At 45.4% G+C, this 22,832-nt stretch overlaps 1 protein-coding gene across 1 annotated transcript in view; it reads right to left on the bottom strand.

Annotated features, from left to right (window-relative positions):
• Positions 1-15,985, bottom strand: part of SEMA5B (semaphorin 5B) — a 653,562-nt gene extending 637,577 nt beyond the window's left edge. Inside the window, exon 1 of the mRNA XM_033946987.1 lies at positions 15,965-15,985. The gene's annotated coding sequence lies outside the window, so the exon portion shown is untranslated. The remainder of the gene's footprint in view (positions 1-15,964) is intronic.
• Positions 15,986-22,832: the final 6,847 nt, after the last annotated feature.

The raw sequence follows: 22,832 nt of genomic DNA, 5'->3' as shown, positions 1-22,832 counted from the left end.
GACAAACCGAAAAACGGAGCCGAGAGGAGTCCAGCAACTTTCCAAACCGGCTCTTGCGATGACCCCGCCGCCCGGGACCTGAGTCCTTTGCCGCCCCACCCTTCCCTTCCCTTCCCGCAGACCCGACTACGAACCTGGCGATTCTAGCGTGTGCAGCAGTCTTCACATGCTGCTTCGGGCCCTTCTACGGCCCTGATTTGCTCTGCCGCGTCTCTGATGATGTCATCAGGGACGTGCCAGAGTAAATCAGGGCAATAGAAGGACCCGAAGCAGCGTGTGAAGACTGCTGCACACGCTGCTGGAATCGCCAGGTTCGTAGTCGGGACCGTGGGAAGGGAAAGGGGGGTAGAGGAAACGCTAATGCTGCTGCACAGGGAAGTGGTGTGGGGGGAGGGAAATGGAGGGGGAGGGAATGCTGCTTTGGACAGACAGACAGACAGACAGAGGGAGGAAGGGAGACAGAAAGAAAAGAAGAAAGACACAGGGGCAGGGAGATACACAGAAAGACAGACAGACAAAGGGGGCCAGGGACAGAGACAGAAAGAAAGACAGCGGGAGGAAGAGTGAGACAGAAATAAAGACAGACAGACAGACATATATTCTAGCACCCATTAATGTAACGGGCTAAAATAGTAGTACAGTATAATCTCGTTATAACGGACTCAAGGGACCTGGAAAAACGGTCCGTTATATCCAGAGTTGCATTTTTTTAAAACTTTATTTAGGGCAACTTGAAACAACGTAAATTGATGAACAACAGTCACTGCACAACCATATCAGCAACATCAAGAACAAAACTCAGCAAAACGTTGGTATGGCACAAAATGATTGCAAACCAGAACACTGTACTGGAAAGAAAAATACTCTGCCATTTTTTTTCTGGGCTGCATTTTGATACTATATCACCGGCATGCCACGTGCCTTATAGGCAGAGCCTGCACGCCCATTATAGCCAAATAAAACTACAGCTAAAAGGGCTCTGGGGACCAAAATATTTGTCCATTATATCCGAAAGTCCGTTATATGCGAATCCGCTATATCCAATGATTTTCTGTATGTTTATAATGGCGCTCGGACCTTATAGGCGAGGTTCCATTATAAGCGGGTCCGTTATAACGAGATTAAACTGTACTTATTTTCTTGAATCTTGAGGGGGGGGTTTCTTTGCCTTCAATGTTCTTTATTTTCCACGGGGTACTTTCTTTCCCTCCTTCTTATTATATATCGCCATAATGTTAGTGATGTCTTCTCTTGTATGCTTAATTAGATTGTGAGTCCGTTCGGGACAGAGTAGCTCGGTGCCTATATTTACATAAGAACATAAGAACATAAGCGTTGCCTCTGCCGGGTCAGACCAGGGGTCCATCGTGCCCGGCAGTCCGCTCCCGCGGCAGCCCCCCAGGTCCATGACCTGAAAGTGTTCCCTACCTAACCTAAAATATCCATACCCTATTCGCTCAATGTCCTGTAAGGTAAACCTCTATCTGTACCCTGTTATTCCCTTTGCTTCCAGGAAATCATCCAGTCCCTTTTTGAACCCCAGAATTGTACTCTGTCCTATCACCTCTCCGGGAAGCGCGTTCCAGGTGTCCACCACCCTCTGAGTGAAGAAGAACCTCCTTGCATTCGTTATGAATCTGTCTCCTCTCAGTTTTTCTGAATGACCTCTTGTTTTAGTTGTCCCTGCTAGTCTAAAGAATCTGTCCCTCTCCACCTTCTCTATGCCCTTCATGATTTTATAAGTTTCTATCATGTCCCCTCTCAGTCTCCGCTTCTCCAGGGTAAAGAGCCCCAGCCTGTCCAGCCGTTCGGCATATGAAAGGTTCTCCATACCCTTTATCATCCTCGTTGCCCTCCTCTGGACCCTCTCGAGTATTGCCATGTCCTTCTTGAGGTATGGCGACCAGTATTGGACGCAGTATTCCAGATGTGGGCGCACCATTGCTCGATACAGTGGCAGGATAACGTCTTTTGTTCTGGTAGTGATACCTTTTTTGATAATGCCCAACATTCTGTTCGCTTTTTTTGAGGCCGCTGCACATTGTGCCGCCTGCTTCATTGTGTTATCCACCAATACCCCCAGATCTTTTTCTTGGCTGCTTCCCCCGAGTACCCTCCCTCCCATCGTATAGCTGTACATGGAGTTCCCCTTCCCTATGTGCAATACCTTACATTTCTCCACATTGAAGCTCATCTGCCATTTATTTGCCCACTCACTCAGCTTGTTCAGGTCGCTCTGCAGTTCTTTGCATTCCTCAACAGTTCTGGCCCTGCTGGAGAGTTTTGTGTCATCCGCGAACTTGATAACTTCGCACTTTGTCCCCGTTTCTAGATCATTAATAAATATATTGAACAGCAATGGTCCCAGCACTGACCCTTGCGGAACACCACTTGTGACCCCTATCCAGTCAGAGTAGTGCCCCTTTACTCCTACCCTCTGTTTCCTGTCCGCCAGCCAATTTTTGATCCATCTGTACACGTTCCCTTCCACCCCGTGACTCCACAGTTTCTTCAGTAAGCGTTCATGGGGCACCTTGTCGAAGGCTTTTTGGAAATCTAGATATATAATGTCTACTGGGTCACCTTGGTCCAATTGCTTACTTATCCCCTCAAAGAAATGCAGTAGATTTGTTTGGCATGATCGGCCTTTACAGAAACCATGCTGGCTTGATCTCATCAGATTATTTTTTTCTATATGCTCATTGATACCTTCCCTGATCATTGATTCGACCATCTTCCCCGGAACAGAGGTTAAGCTCACCGGTCTGTAGTTTCCCGGGTCGCCTCTCGATCCTTTTTTGAAGATCGGTGTAACATTCGCTATCTTCCAGTCCTCCGGGATTACCCCTGTTCTCAAGGACAGGTTGCAAATATGCTGCAGTAACTCTGCTGTTTCATCTCTGAGCTCTTTTAGTATTCTCGGGTGGATCCCGTCTGGGCCCGGAGCTTTGTCCGTTCTTAATCTATCTATCTGCCTGAGAACGTCTTCGAGGCTTACCTCCATGCATGATAATTTCCCCTCTTGGTCTCCCCTGAAGATTTTTTCCGGTTCTGGCACACTGGATGTGTCCTCTATTGTAAAGACCGACGAGAAGAACTTGTTTAGCCTACCAGCCACCTCTTTTTCCTCTTTCACCACTCCCTTCCGGTCACCCTCATCCAGGGGCCCCACCTCCTCCCTCGCTGGCTGTTTCCCTTTCACATATCTGAAAAATGGTTTGAAATTTCTTGCTTCCTTTGCTAGTCTCTCCTCATACTCTTTCTTGGCTTTCCTGACTACTCGGTGACATTCTTTTTGTTGCTTCCTGTGCTCTCTCCAGTTTCCTTCAGTTTTGTCCTTTTTCCACTTCCGAAATGATTTTTTCTTGTCTCCTATCACTTTCTTTACTTCACTGGTTATCCATGCAGGGTCCTTTGTCTGATTCTTCTTGGAACCTTTCCTAAATCTTGGTATATATAGGTTTTGTGCCTTGTTTACTGTGTCCTTGAATAGGGACCAGGCTTGCTCCACAGTCCGAGTTTCCTTGGAGCTGTTTTTGAGCTTCTTTCTCACCATTTGTCTCATGGCATCATAGTTCCCTTTCTTGAAGTTAAATGATGTTGCCTTGGTTCTCTTTCCCATAGGTAGTCCTACTTGCACTTTAAACTGAATCATGTTGTGGTCACTGGTTCCTAGTGGTCCTATGATCTCCACATCCTTCGCGGGGCCTTTCAGCCCATTGAGGATCAGATCCAGAGTCGCTGATCCTCTCGTTGGTGCCTCGACTAGTTGTTCCATGAAGCAGTCCTGGACTGCTTCCAGGAACTCCGTTTCCCTTGCACATTTTGAATTTCCAAGACACCAGTCTATCCCAGGATAGTTGAAATCTCCCATAACTATGGTGTTTGGGTTCTTGCATTCCCTTCTCAGCTCGGCTACCATTTTGTAAACCACTTAAAACCTAAATTCAAGTGGTATATCAAATGCAATAAATCCAATCCAATTCTAAGTATTTTGGATTACTGCAATATACACTTCTCCCTCCAAATGCACGAGAGTTAGGGGCAGAGCCGACCTGCGAATATTAAAAAAACTTTTAGGGCCGACTCTGACCCTCCCCTGCCTCCCGCCTGCCTCCAGAACCTCTCCCCCCACCTCCCTCCTGCCTCCTTGGCGTCCCCATACCTTACCTGGTGGTCTAGCGGTGATGTGGAGCAGGAGCGATCTTCCTACGCTCCTGCCCCGTGCAAAGCCATCATCAAAAATATCTGCCGTGAGTTCCCGTGGTCTCACGAGACTACAACGGGAACTCACGGGCAGTCATTTTTGATGACAGCTCTGCACGGGGCAGGAGCGTAGGAAGATCGCTCCTGCCCTGCGTCATCGCTAGACCACCAGGGAAGGTCTGGGGAGGTCCGGAAGCCTTTAACGTGCGCTGGTGGGGCTAGTCTCAGTTAGGGCGCTGGTCTTGGACCAGAGGGCTGCCGCGTGAGCGGACTGCTGGGCATGATGGACCGCTGGTCTGACTCGGCCAGTGGCGATTCTTATGTTCTTAAAAACTAGACAAAAAAAATCCGGCTCAAAATATCGCAAATAACCAAATTCACGGGAAATAAACCCGCGGATTCGGAAGGAGAAGTGTCGTTTACTTAGCGAGTTATCAGAAAAATCTTCATCGTACAAAACATGGCAGTTGGATTAATATTCAATCCGAAAAAAAATCAGATCCTGTCACACCTTATTGCCAAAGACAACATTGGTTACCAGTCGAGGCCAGAGTCAGATTTAAGTTTGGTTGTACATGCTATAAAGTCTTACATGGTTATCACCTGATTATCTTGTGGATCATTTTTTTATTCATTAATTCACAACGCCCAAGACATAACTGTAATTTGTTTGCTTTTCCATCGGTAAAGGGTCGTTTATACAAGAGCTATTTTCAAAGACTCCTATCTTATAGTTTATAAATCTTTCCTTTTGGCTAAGTCTTATGTTTGAATATATTTATTAAGATTTTCAATAAAGTATAAAGAAAAATCACACAGCAAAGCAAACGGAGTACTCTTACGTGTGCACAAACCAAACCCCCTTAATAATAAAGAGACAGATGATCAAGAAACGGTTCTGTTTTACTTTTGGGATTATGATAAACATACTGAGGGCCTCAAAATAGGACTTGGCGGGCCACGGATTTGAGACCACTGGCCTAGTACTACCCAATTAATTGTGTCCTTTTCAATATATGAGCATCATTATCATTTACATACATACAAGGAGAAACAGCTCTATTTTATGTGAAAATAGAGGGTTTGGTAAGGCATTATTTTTTTGTTTAACATCTGCCCTTGAATTTAACTTGGACCAACTGCCTCATCTAGCTGACTAATAGCCTGTGTAGTCAATTAACTCTGTGTCTAAGGTTATTTCAGTGAGCTAAAAACATTTGCTAGCCAGTGCAAGGTGCCAGTTGGGAAGAAAAGGGTCTGGTGCGTTGTACAGCAGCTGTGTCATCCATCTGACTGACCATTAGGCATTTCTTTATTTATCCAATTTTCTATATTGTTCTCCCAGGGGAGCTCAGAATGGTTTACCTGAATTTATTCAGATACTCAAGCTTTTTTCCCTGTCTGTCCCAGTGGGCTCACAATCTATCTAATGTACCTGGGACAATGGGGGGATTAAGTGACTTGCCCAGGGTCACAAGGTTTGAACTCACAACCTCAGGGTGCTGAGACTGTAGCTTTAAAATGTAGCAGAAGTGAGCCAAGTATAGGACAATCAAGCCATTGTGACATCACTGATGAGGTTGGCTCTCAGGCATTGGTGGAATGAGGCATTATGATGTCACAATACCAGCTCTGGTCATCAGAGGCTGAAGCTTTTCACATTATTTATATATTCAATTTCCTATACTGTTCTCCCAGGGAAGCTCAGAACATTTTATATGAATTTATTCAGGTACTCAAGCATTTTTCCCTGTCTGTCCCAGTGGGCTCACAATCTGTCTAATGTACCTGGGGCAATGGGGGGATTAAGTGACTTGCCCTGGGTCACAAAGAGCAGGGTAGGTTTGAACCCACAACCTCAGGGTTCTCAGGCTATAGCTTCAACCACTGCGCCACACACTCCCCACATGAGAAGTAGGACTAGGGTCTTTGGTCATGCCAATCCATTATCTCCCAGAATGCATTTGGTTGTAGTCCGTGTACACAGTAGCATAGTAAGGGGGAGGGAGCAGTCCGTCCCTGGAGGAATCTTGGAGAGGGCGCCAGCACCCGTCCTATTTGCCTTCCCCCTCCCCTCGTTGCTTCTCCATCCCCCCTCCCACTATCATACACACACGCCCCTTCCCTGCCCCCAAACCTCTATAACGTTCCTGGTGCGAGCAGCAACCAAATCCTGCTGTTTGTACCAGCATCAGCTCCTCCTCTGATGTAATTTCCTGGACCTGCACCTGGGAAGTGACGTCAGAGGAAGAGCTGACGCTGGCATGAACAGCAGGTTGCGGTTGCTGCTCGCACCAGGAACGTTAAAGAGGTTTGGGGGAAGGGAAGGGGAACGCATATGCAGCAGGAGGGGGCAGGGACAGAGTGGATGGGGGTGGGGCGCCAGCACCCGGGTGCCTTTCACCCTCGCTAAGCCACAGTTCATGTGCTCCTTCTGGTATGTGCTCCGGAGGTGATCCCCAGTTCTGCAAAGAACACTGCGCATCTGATCCGCGTTAGAACAAAATCACACACTGACGCCAAGAATGGAGCGAGGCATCTACACTTACCTTGTAGGTCCTGAAATTTGGCAACTAAAATTGAATGCTAAGAAATGCAAGGTCATGCATTTGGGCTGCAAAAACAGTTCAGGGGGTGAAGAACTGATATGCATGACGGAAGAGCGGGACTTGGGCGGGATTGTATGTGATGATCTTAAGGTGGCCAAACTGGTTGAAAAGGTGACGGTGAAAGCTATAAGGATGCTAGGTTGTATACGGAGAGATATGGCTAGTAGGAAAAAGGAGGTATTGATGCCTCTGTATAAGACTCTGGCGAGACCTCATTTAGAATATTTTATACAATTCTGGAGGCTGAACCTTCAAATAGATACAAAAAGGATGGAGTCGGTCCAGAGGCAGGCTTCTAAAATGGTGTGTGGTGTTTGTGATAAGGCCTATGGGGACAGACTTAAAAGATCTCAATCTGTATTCTTTGGAGGAAAGGCGGGAGAGGGGAGATATGATAGAGACATTTAAATACCTAAGTAATGTAAATGCGCATGAGTCGAGTCTCTTTCATTTGAAAGGAAACTTTGCAAAGAGAGGGCATAGGATGAAGTTAAGATGTGATAGGCTCCGGAGTAATCCGAGGAAATATTTTCTTTTACAAAAAGGGTAGCAGATGCATGGAACAGTCTTCCGGAAGAGGTGGTGGAAACAGAGACTGTGTCTGAATTCAAGAGGGCCTGGGAAAGGCACGTGGGATCACTTGGAGAGAGAAAGAGATAATGGTTACTGTGGATGGGCAGACTAGATGGGCCATTTGGCCTTTATCTGCTGTCATGTTTCTATGGTGGAACAGAAAGGGACAGGGAATACATTACTATTAATTTGGCTATATTTAAACATCATGGGCTCTAATCCATGAGAGGACTCGCGGCAGCCAATCACTAGCGGCTCTGCATGGGGCAGGAGCGCGGGAAGACCGCTCCTGCTCTGGTTCACCAATGAACCACTGGGGATTTTAACAGTATGCAGGAGAGGTGGGAGGGAGGTAAAAGTTGTAACAGTCGGCCGGGACAGGAGGCAAGTGGGATCCCTTCTGTCCCAGCCCACCGCTGGACCACCAGGTCTTACGGCAAGTGCAGTGGAGGCCTGCAACAAGTCTGGGAGGGAGTGGGGGTGGGCGTTGGCCCAAATATAAGCTGAGACCCCCATTTTTGGGCCCAAAAATCTCAGCTTATATTTGAGTATAATATGGTACTTTTTTATGGAAAGGGTGGTGGATGCCTGGAATACCTTTCTTGTGGAGGTTGTGGAAACCAAACCAAAAGTCAAAAATACATGGATAAACACAGAGGATCCCTATAGAGAAATAGGATGAAAACAAAGCAAAACTTCATGCTTTACACAGGGCATAAAGAGGTCTAACCTACATAGAGTTGCAAATATAACTCTGGTCACCTTGTTTGGCAGAGTGGATGGACCATCTGTTGTCATTTATTGTCTCATGATATATATTTCCCTTCAAGCCCTCTAAACCACATGTGTCAAATACAAGGCCCGTGGGAGGCCCGCGTGGCCGTTCTATGCGGCCCGCGGTGACTGTGCGCCAGTTTGAGGGCAATGCAGCATTTTCCTCGCTGCCGCCCCCAGGTGTTTTACCTTCTGGCCGACTCCTTCCTCCTCACTGCTGCAATCGTTTCTGTGCACAAAGCTGTGGGCGGCGGCTCCTCGCGCATCCCGTGTCTCATCCGGAAGCCTTCCCTCTGACGTTGCGACGTCAGAGAGAAAGCTTCCGGTTCAGGCCTACATTTCAGGCCCCTGTCTCCCATCTATGGAGGAGGCGTACCTGCGCTTAAGCCCATTTCTAAGTAAAGTCACACCCTGCCTTGTGCATGCTTAAGCATCAGTATGCGTCTCTTTAGACATACTGCGGAGGCCTTCAATGTGGGCATCCTGCCTCGGGGAGAGTTTTGGGGGGTTTTTTAAACATTTGTTCCTGTTGGCTGCCCAACGGCAGTAGGATGTCTGCCACCGCCTGCCACCAGGACATGCGTTGTCAAGAATCAGGCCCTGCAGAAACATTACAAAGTATCAGCTAATTTTCTTTGAAAACTGTTTTACCAGGTCAGCAGATTCATTTGTACCCATGGAACTTTGCACCTAAGGCCAGTTCTGTAAAGCTGACTCCAAATAAAAGTAACATATGGAATTCACAAAGAACTATGTTACTTTTCATTATTTAATGAGGACTATTTCTGCTAGGCTTCCAATCTCTTAACAGATTATGGCAGGGATATGGGTTGGGGGAAGAACAGAAATTAATTTTTGTTGGATGTACTTAAATGTATGTCTACAAACACCTTACACCCTTTAATTAATAGATGTTATATTGCACATAGTCGGTAAGAAAATGTTTTGAATCACGTTTCTTTATGCTGACCTACATGGCTCTTCCTGGGATGGAGGTGGGGATCTGTTATCTATTTAAAACCCGCTGTCGATTAGAGAATGACACGGTGATAAAATTAATCACCGTTCCCGTCCCCGCGGATAACCGCAGGAAATAATCCCATGTCATTTTCTAGTGTCTATTTCAACCTCGGTCCTTCTACACCAGCATTCTTCAAAGCAAAGCTTGCGGGTCAGTGGTTGTGGCCATTCATACTCCGATTCTTATGGGAGCCAAGGATAATGAAGCCACTGTGACATCACTGATGTGATTGACTCTTAGGCACTGGTGGAATGAGGCATTATGACATCACAATATCTGCTCTGGATACCAGAGACTGTCATTCTGAAGTGTCTGTTTCAACCTCAGTCCTTCTACACCAGCATTCTTCAAAGCAAAGCTTGCGGGTCAGTGGTTGTGGCCATTCATACTCCGATTCTTATGGGAGCCAAGGATAATGAAGCCACTGTGACATCACTGATGTGATTGACTCTTAGGCACTGGTGGAATGAGGCATTATGACATCACAATATCTGCTCTGGATACCAGAGACTGTCATTCTGAAGTGTCTGTTTCAACCTCAGTCCTTCTACACCAGCATTCTTCAGAGCAAAGCTTGTGGGTCAGTGGTTGTGGCCATTCAAACTCTGATTCTTCCCTCTCTCCTTAAAGAATGACATGAAGATGGTTTCCCGCGATTATCCGTGGGGACGGGAACGATGATGAATTTTGTCACCGTGTCATTCTCTACTGTCGATCAAAGTGGCTCACAATTTACATGCAGAGTTTTAACCATATACAGTTAAAAAGAAAAAAAAAAATTAAACAGACAAAGGCGGGGCAAAGTTTAAGAAACTTTACCCTATTCATCAAAGAAAGGGGTATATAATTCGAACTAATAGCATTAACTGAAAAACGCCTGTGCAAAGAGGTAAGTTTTAAGGAGTTTTCTGAACTGCAGCAAGTTTTTGCAAAATCTTAAGTTACCAGCGGCCCAGTTATAGAAAACCAGGATTTTTTTTAGTTCTTACATATCGAACATTATTCATTCTCCTTGTATCAAGTAACAAACGATTTTCAGACCTCGCTGCTCTCGATGGTCTATATATTAACAAACATTTTGCTAGATAATCCGGCAAAATGTCGTAAACACCATGTTGAACCAATTTCAAGATTTAACCAATTCAACCAATGTTAGATATATTTGGTAAAGATGAATGGATCACATTCGGACAAGTGGACTGCTCAATGAATCCACACGTTCTCCAGTTTCGTTTAATGTTTTCATGCTCTCTTTGGGATCTGAAATCACAAAAGGCCAGTTTGCGTGTGTTTATATATGCTGAGGACATCACAGTATTAATTCCTGCTTATGTTGATATTTCTGGCATTAAAGAAAAGGCTGAAAAATGTATCGGTCTTATTGTCCAGAGCAAACAAACCAAAACTGCAGACTTGTACACGGTGCAGGCAAATTTTATTTTGACAAATAAATCTTAACTAAAAACCTTTTACCAGACAGGGGACCCAACACGGTCCGTGTTTCGGACAACCTTCATCAGGGGTCCATGGTAATAAAGATAAAAAGAAATATATCACAAAAAGAAGCCTGGAAAAATAGCGTTTGGTAGCACACCAGTGAATCTCTGAAATGCACTGTGACGAACTTGTAGTGCATTTCAGAGATTCACTGGTGTGCTACCAAACGCTATTTTTCCAGGCTTCTTTTTGTGATATATTTCTTTTTATCTTTATTACCATGGACCCCTGATGAAGGTTGTCCGAAACACGGACCGTGTTGGGTCCCCTGTCTGGTAAAAGGTTTTTAGTTAAGATTTATTTGTCAAAATAAAATTTGCCTGCACCGTGTACAAGTCTGCAGTTTTGGTTTGTTTGCTCTGGTCTGTTTTTTCACTGCAGACGAAGTTGGACCTTTTGGTTCTTTTGTTGTTCGGTCTTATTGTCTCCTTGTTGACCGCTAGTCAGCTTAAGTTGAATAGTGAAAAAACCAAAATTCCTTTTGATTGGGTCAAAAGCAGATGCCTTTTAGATTATGCTTGATAGCTTTGTTTATCACTGTTCACTGTTATAAGAAAAATATAAATAAAAGAAAAAAGAATCGCCCTTTTGCAGATTGACGTCTTCTTTGAAGATTCTTTGCATAGTTCTAGATCAGAATTTAACCATGGAAGAGCACATTAGCCCTCTTGGCAGAAGTTGCTTTCTGTTACATAGAAATATAGAAGATGACGGCAGATAAGGGCCATCAGGTCTGCCCACTCTACTGACCCACCCCCAAGTCTACTATCATAGGGATCTCACTCCTGGTGACAGGTTCCCTTGGCTTAACCCTCTAAGGGATCCCACATGGGCATCCCATTTGCTCTTAAATTCTTGCACGCTGTTTGCCTCGATCACCTGCACCGGGAGCTCGTTCCAAGGATCAACCACTCTCTCGGTGAAGAAATATTTCCTGGCGTCGCCATGAAATTTCCCGCCCCTGAGTTTGAGCGGATGCCCTCTGGTGGCTGAGGGTCCTTTGAGAAAGAGAATCTCTTCTTCCATCTCGATACGGCCGGTAATATACTTAAACGTCTCGATCATGTCTCCTCTCTCCCTACGTTCCTCGAGTGAGTACAGCCGCAAATTTTTCAGCCTTTCCTCGTACGATAGATCCTTGAGCCCCGAGCTCTGACGAATTCAGAAATATCTACTTCAGGACAAATTCAGACTGGTAATGCAGACACTAGGTTGGATTACTGTCATATAGTTTATTTAGGGTGTCCTAAGGTTCGGACAAGAAAGTTACAAATTATACAAAAACACAGCTACCCAGTCGATATGTTTTTTTTTAAAGAAATTTAATAGAATTACCCCCTATTATGTTCAATTTTTACTCTAAAGAGAGAAGAACCCTTTTTAAAAAAAAAAAAAAATTATGCTGCTTAATATTCAAAATCATTCATGGAATGGCTCCAATTTACATGTCTTTGTTAACAGTTTTTCACTGCAAATACAGAACTCACAATTTTTTTCATTATCCCTCCCTTCTTGCAAGGACTTAGGGCTCGTTTGACGAAGCCGCGTTAGCAGCTTTATCGCACACACATTTTTAGCGTGCGCTCAGGGCAGGATTAATTTGTCGAGGACCCCTAGGCACACAAGTACACTGGGCCCCCTGCGCCGCCCCACCCCACCATGCGACCAGGCGGAAACAGGAAGCTGCGTCAGAGGGAAGCTTTGGGCAAGCAGCACCGCTTGCAAAATTACAGTTCCCGTTGCTTTTCTTACCCGCGTTGCTTGCTTGTCTTACTTTCCGTCGATGGGGAGGGCCGCGTTACCGATCGGGGTGGGGCCCGTGTTGCTGATTGGGGGGGGGGCCCGCGTTGCTGATCGATGCAGGAGGGGCCGCCATTTGGAAAAAAACAATGTTGATGCCCTCCTTCATCGGGCCCCCCCCCTGACCATTTTGGGCCCTAGGCACGTGCCTACTTGGCCTATTGGTTAAACCCCCGCACTAGCCGAAAAACTACCGCCTGCTCAAGAGGAGGCGGTATCAGCTAGCATGGCCGGCAAATTAGCGTGCGCTATTACGCACGTTAAACCGCTAACGCAGCTTCATAAAAGGAGCCCTTAAAGTCTAAAAGAGTTTTTTCTTCACTTTTTTTTTTAAATCAGGCAGCTAAATTTTAAAATGCCTTGCCTAATCACTTAGGACACCTTTCACTAAATGGCACTAGAGTTTTGGGGTTTTTTTAGCATGAGCTGACAAGGTAAATGCTATGACATAGAATTCCTATGAGTGTCAGATCATTTATCTCACCAGTCCTTGCTGAAAACCTCTAGCGCCTTTTAGTAAAACCCAGCATTCATTTTCCTGGTAAACTATATAGTTTTTCATAAAAGTTATAAAACGATTTTATTTAAAAAATATGTAATTACTAATTAATTACAATCTTAAGATCTTAGAATTGTTAGAATAACTATGTTGTTCCGGTTAAGTATTATAATTATTTTATCCAAAAGTATATGATTATTAATTCAAATTTGTAATTCCCAGGGTTGTTTGGTTTGTTTGGAGTTTTTTTTTTTTTTTTTTGCTGGCTCTGTAATATGTCTCAAACCAAGATTTGGTATAGGCGGAATATAAACTATGGATAATGCAATGCAATGTAATCTGCTGGATACATCAGGATATGGTACTTGTAAATAGTGCAATAAGACTGTTGCAGGCTCTTGGTTTGGTGCTGCCCCCTTTCTGCCAAACAAGTCAACTGCATGCTCTGAGATAAAATGCCCTAGGTCTGCTTTGTACATAAATTTATATATTCTGTTAAAACAATTGGCAGAAAAGAAAAATAAATGCACATCCTCCCCCTCTCCCACCCAATGAATCTCCATTTTAAGACAACTGACTTTTATGACTGTCTAATTTACTGTTGCAAAATTCTGAATGCATTAAAAACATTAATATATATAAATGCATATAAGGTTTATTCAACCAATTTAAACACATTTCTTGACTAGCTTGGCAGGACCTTTCTCAGATCAGGACAGAATCAGCATGAGATGGCAATACAGTAAAATTTAAGTGAAGAACACCGGAAAATTAAATTTACAAGTGCAATATACTTTTTACCAAGACAAAACCCCACGGGTTTAATCTGTCTGTTACACAAACCAGTGGCAGGTGTTTCTGCTTAAAATACTGAGGGGTTTTGGGGTTTGTTTGTTTTTTTTAAAGCTCTTTCCCATAGCACAGAAGGACGAAAAAACTAATTATGCACGCAAATAACTATGGTGAATTTAGGAAACACCTAAAAACATACCTGTTCTTGAAGTACCTAGGTAGCTGATCTGTACAATCTCTTCCATCTCAACTGATCTCTTCAACTGTTAGCCACTAATCTCCAACTATGTAAGTTCCACTCAATTTGTAGCATCTTTCTAATCATTGTAAACCGCATAGAACTTCACGGTCCTGCGGTATATAAACTGTTATTATTATTATTATAATATAGATATATATAAACCTTTTGCAAATTAGGTACTGCTGCCAGCATTGGAAATGTTGACCTGCTCTTTCTCCCAGTCCGTAAGCACATTGTTGCCGCTGGAAAGAGCAGTAAAAGGCACCTGTCTAATGAGTAGGTTTAGTTTGATCCATAGCCAGCAGTCAAAGGATGCACAGATGTTTCCATCTCAACGCAATTAACGGAATGGCTTTCTTTCCTGGGAGCCTTGCTCAAAACCTTTGCACTCAGATTAAATCGCATTAGATGCCAGGACACACTGAGAAGTGGTGGGGTTGCCCGACTCTCCCTTCCTGTGCCAGAAGGGCCACCATGATGCATCTTTCCGGGACAAGACTGCTGATCGGAGGCTGGACAGCAGGCATAGCAGACAGGCTTAGTTCACACCATTCCGATCTATAGACTTCCATATTCGCATTACAGAGGTTGCAGGCCAAGGTTCGGCGACCCCTTAGGACAGGGGTAGGCAATTCCGGTCCTCAAGAGCCGGAGCCAGGTCAGGTTTTCCGGATATCCACAATGAATGTGCATGAGATGGATTTGCATGCACTGCCTCCTTGAGATGCAAATCTATCTCATGCATATTTATTGTGGATATCCTGAAAACCTGGCCTGACTCTGGCTCTCGAGGACCGGAATTGCCTACCCCTGTGACCTAAGCTTTAGGGGCAGAGTTTTCCCCCTTATAAATCAGGCAGCCAGCAGAAAAGTTGGTGCTTCGTCTCCAGGCACTGGACACTTTTTGCATCTGCTAACATTGTTCTGTCTGTCCCTGAGGAGCTATGATGCCAACAGGAATGGGGGGGGGGGGGGGAGAGATCCTGGCTTTACCCTGTTTTTGGTGATTTCGGTTTATTTCCATTTCTTTTTTATTGATGAGCTCCGCTTGACGCTCACTAATTGAATCCCGGAGGCTCTGGAATCTGTTTTTAGCGAGATTTTGTTTCTTGGGGAAGGGGGGAGCAAATGGCAATCCAAATTTCAAAATCTCCCCCCCCCCCTATATAATTAAAGATAACAAATTAGAGATGGATTTTTACATAGCTACAAGAATGGATCCCTGTCTCCCTCATCCCAAACTGTGTGATACAGGATCAAAAAAGAACCTCTATAGCCCCTTGCCCTCCCCCCTAAAAAAAAGAGATTAGAAAGAGCAGCTAAAACCCGACATCAGCCAAATATTTCAATGAACAATGATTTAACCCCAGAAAAGAATTAAAAAACTGCTCTGTTTCGTTTGAAATATTAGCCTCCTCGATGGCCCTTTGCAGAAAACAAATGAAGCACTTTTTTTCTCTTTGCATTGTATTTTTCAAATCCAACATCTGGGCTTGAGAAAAGTTCCCAAGCAGACAGGGTGGATGGGAGGAGGGCTTCCTTCTTCACCCTCTCAGCGTTTGATCTTCACCGGGACGTGAGCTGCAAGTTAATGGGGGCCAACCCCTTCCACAAAGATCTCCATTAGCATCTGAAAACCACAATCTCTGCCGTCTACTCCACCCGAGCCGCCGACATCCTCGCTTGCTAATTCGGCTTCGTAGTCGTCCCCCCTACACCGAAACCCTCTTTTTCGGTCAAATGGGCTGAGCCAGAAATTAGACGCGCAATATCCTAGCGATCGCTCGGAAAACACAACCCTTCTCCAATAATCCTGCTTGCATCCCTATGAATACATGTAATAAAAACCCAAACACACAAGGAAACTAACTCCCCGTTGACAGGTGTGAGATGCAGAGGGTATGATAACAAATAGATGATGATTTATTTAAAAAAATAAAATAAAAACTCACCCAAAGCAGCCGTTTCGTTCTCTACTAGTCCTTTTGTTTCGGCGAAACCCAGCTACTTCTGCCAAGAAAAAGCCGAACCTGAGCGGAAAGTTCCTGTAAAGTTTGCAGCCCTCGCTGGGTCTCCCAGTCCTGGGGAGGGGGAGAGGAGAGACTCCCCCTCGGACCTACAGCCCCGGGCAGGCGGGGGCGCCGGATCGCCCACAAGGAGAGGAGTCGGCCCGGGAGAGCAGAGCCGGCCGAAGCGCAATCGCTGCCGCCGCGCCGAACCCCCGCTGCTTTCGGCCGGCCGAACTCGGCAGCACTGAGCGCTCCCGAGTCCAGCGGCTGCAGCGGCTCCTATCAGGGACTCGGGGAGGAGGGGGGGGGAGGGAGCTGAGAGGGACCCTGCAGCCGCAGCCGCAGTCTCAGCCTGCCCCCTGTCCGCCCTCCTCTTGACAGTCACATACCTGCCGGGAGCTCGAACCACGCCGGACTCCTTCCAACTTCCCCCCCCCCCCCGCCTGCTCTTGGGGTTCGGCCCCAGTGGAGGGGGGTTTTCCTACCCGGGCATTTGCTTCCCCTCGAACAGAGCGGCAGTATTTTGCCTATATAGGAGCCGATCTCTCTTTTCAAGGGACAGCCTGGCAAGCAGAGTATTTGCACAAAGAAACCCGACCCAAACCCAATAGCATAGGATGGGCTTCCGAGTCTTTCCCTAGTGTTTACCACCATCTACGTCGTGGTGCACTTGAGAGGGAAGGGAAGAGAAAAAAAAAAAAAGAGATCGGTCGCCCATCTAGGCTAGTCTAGGCTTAAGTGATCCTAGGTTTAAGTGATCCTACTGTCATCTTAGGCTTAAGACAAGTGATCGTTCTTGTTTCCTTGCGTGTTGCATTTTATTTCCCCAGGACAATGGATGCTCGTTCTCAATCAAGGCTGTCAAACTTTGCCGGAGAAAATAAACTTCGGCTTAAGCATGGGTTTGTTTGTTTTCCCAAAGACCAAAAAACGCATATGGTTTTTGTTGGGGTTTTTGGGTTTTTTTGTTTTTTTTTAAATCTGTATTAAATTCTCAGATCTTACAAAAAGTGCATCATAACATACCTGTCATAACCATAACAATTAAGCACTTATAAACATTCAGAAACAGTTTATCAATGCCCAAAAATATCCCCTTCCCTTCCCAACCATCAAAGAAAAGAACAAAGAATCATATAAACATATAGCCCACCTACCACCCTCCCACCCCTGGATGTGCAAATACTATATCAGCAAAAATAAAACGACAACAATTCTACAAAAGATGCCAATGGACCCCACACTAATTTGAATATTTTTGCGTTCCCTGACAAATCCGCATTCATTTTTTTCGTATTTGTACACTAAACATAGATTTGCCCACCAAAAAGTGAAATTAAGACGGTCCCAGTTTTTCCATTTCCGCGTGATCAACTGCATAGCTGTTCCCGTCATAATTAAGAAGAGCCGGCCTTTATATCTATCCAACGGGGGCTTAACATGCAGTACTGTTCCGCAAACCACTACCTCATACGTCAGAGGGATCGCAAACTCCAAAATATTATTATGTCCCTAAATCGACTTCCAAAAACTCAGTATCATAGGACAATAAAAAATGATCCAGGGTTCCTATATCTAGATGACAGTGCCAGGTCTAAAAAGCATATGCTGTTGATGTTCCAAAGGTTGTGTCCATCGTGCTACACTTGTTGTCCCTCTTCTGCACTGGAGGTCAGGCTCCGGGGTCACTCGAGGGAAGATCAACAGAAGTTTAATGGAAAGGGAGACTCCTAGGCTGCAGCACAAAGTCAGTAGTTAGAAACATTTGTTGAACGACGATGTGGTTTTCAGACGTCTACTGGCCAAGTACCTTAACTGAAAACGCTTGGAACGCAGAAGCCATGAAATAATCTGATGTCATAATCTTGTTTATGACTTCAGGCACGAGAAAGAGGGGGACAGATTGTAAAGTGACAGGCCAGTCCTAAATTCACACGCACACAAAAATTGGTTTCCCTGAGAATGACCCTCTGACTGCAAAGAAAACAAGGAAAAGAACAAGAAAGAAAGCCAATAACGGGACACTGTTTTCCTGTTGTTGATTTTTAAATATCCCTTCAATAGTCCTGAAAAATCACACGGTACAAAAAGGTACTGATAAGTCCTTAGCTTTGTAAAGGAAACAGCAAGCTATCAGATTGGCAAAAATGATTTACTCTAGAGCTCCACACACTATGACTTCCTTGTTCTAACTTCCTTAACCCATCCAAGAAAAATTCTTTTGGTTGTACTGCAAACTAGAGAATAACACGGTGGCAGTTACCCGCTGAAACAGTGGGGGGGAAAAGTGCTCACTGCGGGCACGGGGACAAGGCCATCCACCACCCCGTGGAGCGGTGAATGGCCTTGTCCCCGCAGTTAAGGGAGGGAAGGCACGCAGTCACCGATCACACACGGCCCCCTCCTTCCCTACCTACCTACAGCCAAATCTATCTCCCTCATTCTTACCTTCGTGGCGCTTTAGTAAAAAAATTTACTAAAGCCGGCGAAGCCTGCCTGCCTGCAGTCACGCATTTTTGGACAAAAGCTTCTCCTCTGGAAGTTGCATCAGAGGAGAAGCTTCCGCCCATACACACGCGACTGCAGGCACAGGCAGGCAGTCTAGGCCGGCTTCAGTAAGTTTCTTTACTAGCGCGCCGTGAAGGTAAGGGGGAGGGAGGGAGATTCTCGGGCCGTTGAAGGGCGATGAGGTGGTGAGAGGGAAGGGTGGACGCTGCGGGGACGGGGACAGGGCAGTGAAGGGGATGGCGGGGACAGGGTGGTGAAGGGGACGGTGGTCCTGGGATGGGGCAGTGACGTGGACATATTTTTCCCCATGTCATTCTCTACTGCAAACCATTCATTCTCAGCAAATGTGGCATCATCCTCAGTGCTTGAAAAAACTTTCTTCCCTTGAAGTGTTTCTTGAACTTAGGAAAGAGGTAGAGTCTGAAGGGGTCAAATTAGGTGAGTAGGTCAGGTGCGTCACAACTTCAAAATGAAGATCTGCCAGTTTATAAAAGCCCGAGAGCGTGTCTCGATGGGCGTCAATAATACGGAGCTGGAAGGCCTCGGCACTAATCGTGACTTGCTTGGGCTGTAGGTGCAGGGAAGGGGGGAACTGTTGACGTACAAGAGGGGTAGGGCAGGTGTTGTAGAAGGAAGCAGATTGGGCCGGCAGAGGCGCGTTCAGGAAGATTAGCTTCCCGCCTTAGGAGACTGAGCTGATTGATTGGGAGAACAGAAGCGATGGGTCTTGGGAGGAGAATAAAAGGCCGGGACCTCTGAGGCTCAGGGCCTGTTCCTGATCCTCGGAAGTGGTTTTCCCTCCCTCCCGCCCTTCTTTCTATGTGGTTTGGTGTAAATGGACACCGGGGCCTGGGATATCACAGTGGTGGCTGGTGATCCTGAGCTACTGGGCTCATTCGGCGATCAGCAGCTAGCTGGCAGTAAGCTATGGGAGCTTATGCCATTGGGTCGGGTGACCCGGAAATGGGGCATGAAGGTCCATGCCATCCCCCAGGCTCTTACTGAGATTTGGGGGCCAGGGGACTATTTATTTTGGTTTCTCATGGCACTTATGTTGTAGCTCGGGAGTTATTATTCTACAATTAATGTTTGCACCAATTTTGGTTTCCAATAAACAGAGCCGTGGCCTGCTTTTTCCCAACAGAAGTGTCTGTGTTTTGATTTCTGCAGGAACATTGTCAAGTGACACATATGCTGATAAGGATGGTGGGGTGTAGGAGGAGAAGCAGGAATTGGTATAACGAAGATAAGATTTCAAAGGGGGGGGGGTTGAGAGGCCAACACGGCCTTTCCCAACCTTGGTGTTTGTGTAATGGCTACCTTGTGAGGAGCAGCATTGGCTTGAAGAAACAAGATTCACTTCTAAAGCTTTCCTCAGTGTTTGGAGACCAATTGCTACTTCAGTTTGTCAAGAAGTGCAATGTATTACTTTGCTGTGATGGTTGCACCCTTTTCCAGGTAATCTAGATGCAAAATTCAGTCTTTAGCCCAGAAGACAGATGCCAACACCTTGCTTGATGACTTCTGGGTCTTGAACTTTTTGGGATATGGGGAGAACCACTGTGTCTCCATTCACTGGATTGTTTGTCTCTGGATTATATATATATATATACACATGAGGGTCATACTGAAATTAATGAGCAACAATTTTATAAAAATCAGAATTTATTAATGCAGTAAAAACAAGTACAAAAGAGAGTGGGGAAGGGGCACAGCAGATGCGCTTGCATTTAGCTTTTGGGTACTGAGTAACCACTTTGATTTGCAAGTTTTTATATACAAATTGAGAGCATTCTTTTTGGTCTTTACGTGTACGTTGGCGCCATCTACTGGATTTCATAAGCACACCCCTGAGGAAGGCTTTCATAGCCGAAACACAGACCTTGTTGGGCTCCAGGACGAAAAGGATAATAGACTCTTTGATAGGTAAATGTATTCAGCAAGCTATGTTATCCTATTGCTGTTTTCAGAAATTATTTAAGACCACTTTGTTTGATAAGTTTATTACGTAATGAGAGTTTTATTATTGAAATTCTATTTTACAGATATTTGTATTTTTTACTGTATTATTGTATTTCGCTGATAGTCCAGCTCTTTTTAGTGTAAACCGCCTAGAACTTTTGGTTATGGCAGTATAAAAAGAATAAAGTTATTTTTATTATTATTATTTTTTGTATATGTTTTTCCCATTTATATGCTTTTAATAAATTGATTGTCCTTGTGGCTGATGTACTGTGTCCCTTCTCCACTCCATTTTGGGTCTTGCATTACTACACGTGAGGTTATGTTTTCCATTTTGTTGTATAATACAGTACAAACAAGTACATCATCGTAATATACAGACTTTTCTTCACTTTTCAACATAGTCGCCATTTCTCTGCACACATTCTTCCCATCGTTCTGCAAGCTTGAAAATTCCCTTGTGGTAGAACTCCATTCCAACTGCCTGAAGACATAGTCGCACTTGCTTTCTGGACATCCTCCACCGTATCGTAGTGTTGGCCTCACATCTGTTCCTTCAGAAAACCGAAAAGAGGGTAGTCAGAGGATGCCAGGTCGGGACTAGTTCTGCCGTATTTGCCAATTCAAATGAATTCACTAATTCACATTGGTAAATCGATTCAAATCGATTTATTGTTTGAGAAAATCGGACTCACCGATTCAGCGACCCCCACCCTGGTGAAACCTGGCATTCTCTGAGGCCTCCTAAAACAGCAGAGGTGACAGTGCTCTGAATGGGCTGTTTTGTGGCCTTCCCTGCCGGGACCTTTCCTCTGCTGCATCATTGATGCATCCCCCTGCTGCATCAGTGATGCGGCAGGGGGAAGGCCCTGGTGGGGAAGGCTGTGAAGCAGCCTATTCAGATCGCGCCACTGCTTCTGCGTTAGGAGGCCTTGGAGGTATGTCAGGTTTCACGGTGGGAGGATTGGTGGGGTCCCCCTGCACAGGGGGATGGGTGGGAGGAGGAAAGATGCTGCACATGGGGGAAGAAAGGAGAGAGGAAGAATTATTGGGGTGGAGAAGAGGAAGGGAGAGATGAAACAGAGGTTTATTCCAAATCAATCGTCCTACGTATTTGAGACTACTAGGTTTACTATTGCAACTAAATGCACTATATTTCCACACCTCCTAAGGAGGTTGACCATTTCAACTAAATATAATGTTTTTATAAGCATCCCTGAAAGTTCTAGTTTCCTCTCTGTCAACTTCATTATATATATATATATATATATATATATATATATATATATATATATATACATACAAATTTCATCATTAATTATGAGTGAAATGGTGTGGTGGCTGTGTTAGTCCACTTTCCAAGGTAATATAAAGAAATAAAACAAAAAAACCACCCACCCACCCAGTCCTCTTCCTATCCCTGAAATGCTTTCATGTTTTCCTAATACAGTACAGTACTCCCCCGATATTCCGTTCCAGGAACCCCCGCGAATGTCGAAAAACTGCGAATACGTTTTTTAGGCAGGGGAGACAGGAGAGGGCAGCAGGAGAGGGCAGCCGGAGCGCCGGCGAGGGAAGGAAATCACTTGCTGTATGCTCCGACCGCCTCGTCCTGTACTAAAGTCGGGCCTCACCAATCAGGAGCTGCTTTGACACGCAGCTCCTGATTGGTGAGGCCCGACTTCAGTACAGGGAGAGGCGGTCGGAGCATACCGCGAGTGATTTCCTTCACTCGCAGGCACTCCGGATGCCCTCTCCTGCCTCCCCTTCGCGGTCGGAAAATACCGCGAATGACCGGGACCACAAACTGCGGACCGTGAATTTGCGGGGGAGCACTGTACTCCCCTGAAATTCACAGGGGTTCCATTCCAGGAACACCCGTGAATTTCAAAAAACCGTGAATGTGGTTTATGAGTGGATCGGAGGCAGGAGAGGGCAGCTGGGGAGGTCTTGCTTCTGGTCAGCACTGAGACACTTAGGTACCTATTTGGTTGACACCTTTCTCATGTCTAAAATCTTATGAATAATATTAGCTTTATAGCCCGTTACATTAACGGGTGCTAGAACGGTCTTTATTTTTTTCTCTCTCTGTCTCCTTAGCCACTTTCTGTATTTCTGTCTTTCTTTGTTTTGGCTGTCCATCACCACCCCTTGCGTGCTCCCCCTGTCCATTCTCCCTTCCTTTTACCTCCCCTTATCCAGCAGCAGCCCTTCTCCCTTGTTTACCTCCCCCCTGTCCATCAGCACCTCTTCCTGCTCCCCCTGTCCAGCAGTATGCCTCCCTTCCTTACCCCCCCATCCATCAGCACCTCTTCCTGCTCCCCCTGTCCAGCAGTAGGCC

This window comes from Geotrypetes seraphini, chromosome 5 (assembly GCF_902459505.1).
Source record: "Geotrypetes seraphini chromosome 5, aGeoSer1.1, whole genome shotgun sequence".
Taxonomy (NCBI): Eukaryota; Metazoa; Chordata; class Amphibia; order Gymnophiona; family Dermophiidae; genus Geotrypetes; species Geotrypetes seraphini.
Note: the sequence above shows the minus strand (reverse complement) of the source record. Positions and strands in the feature narration are given on the sequence as shown.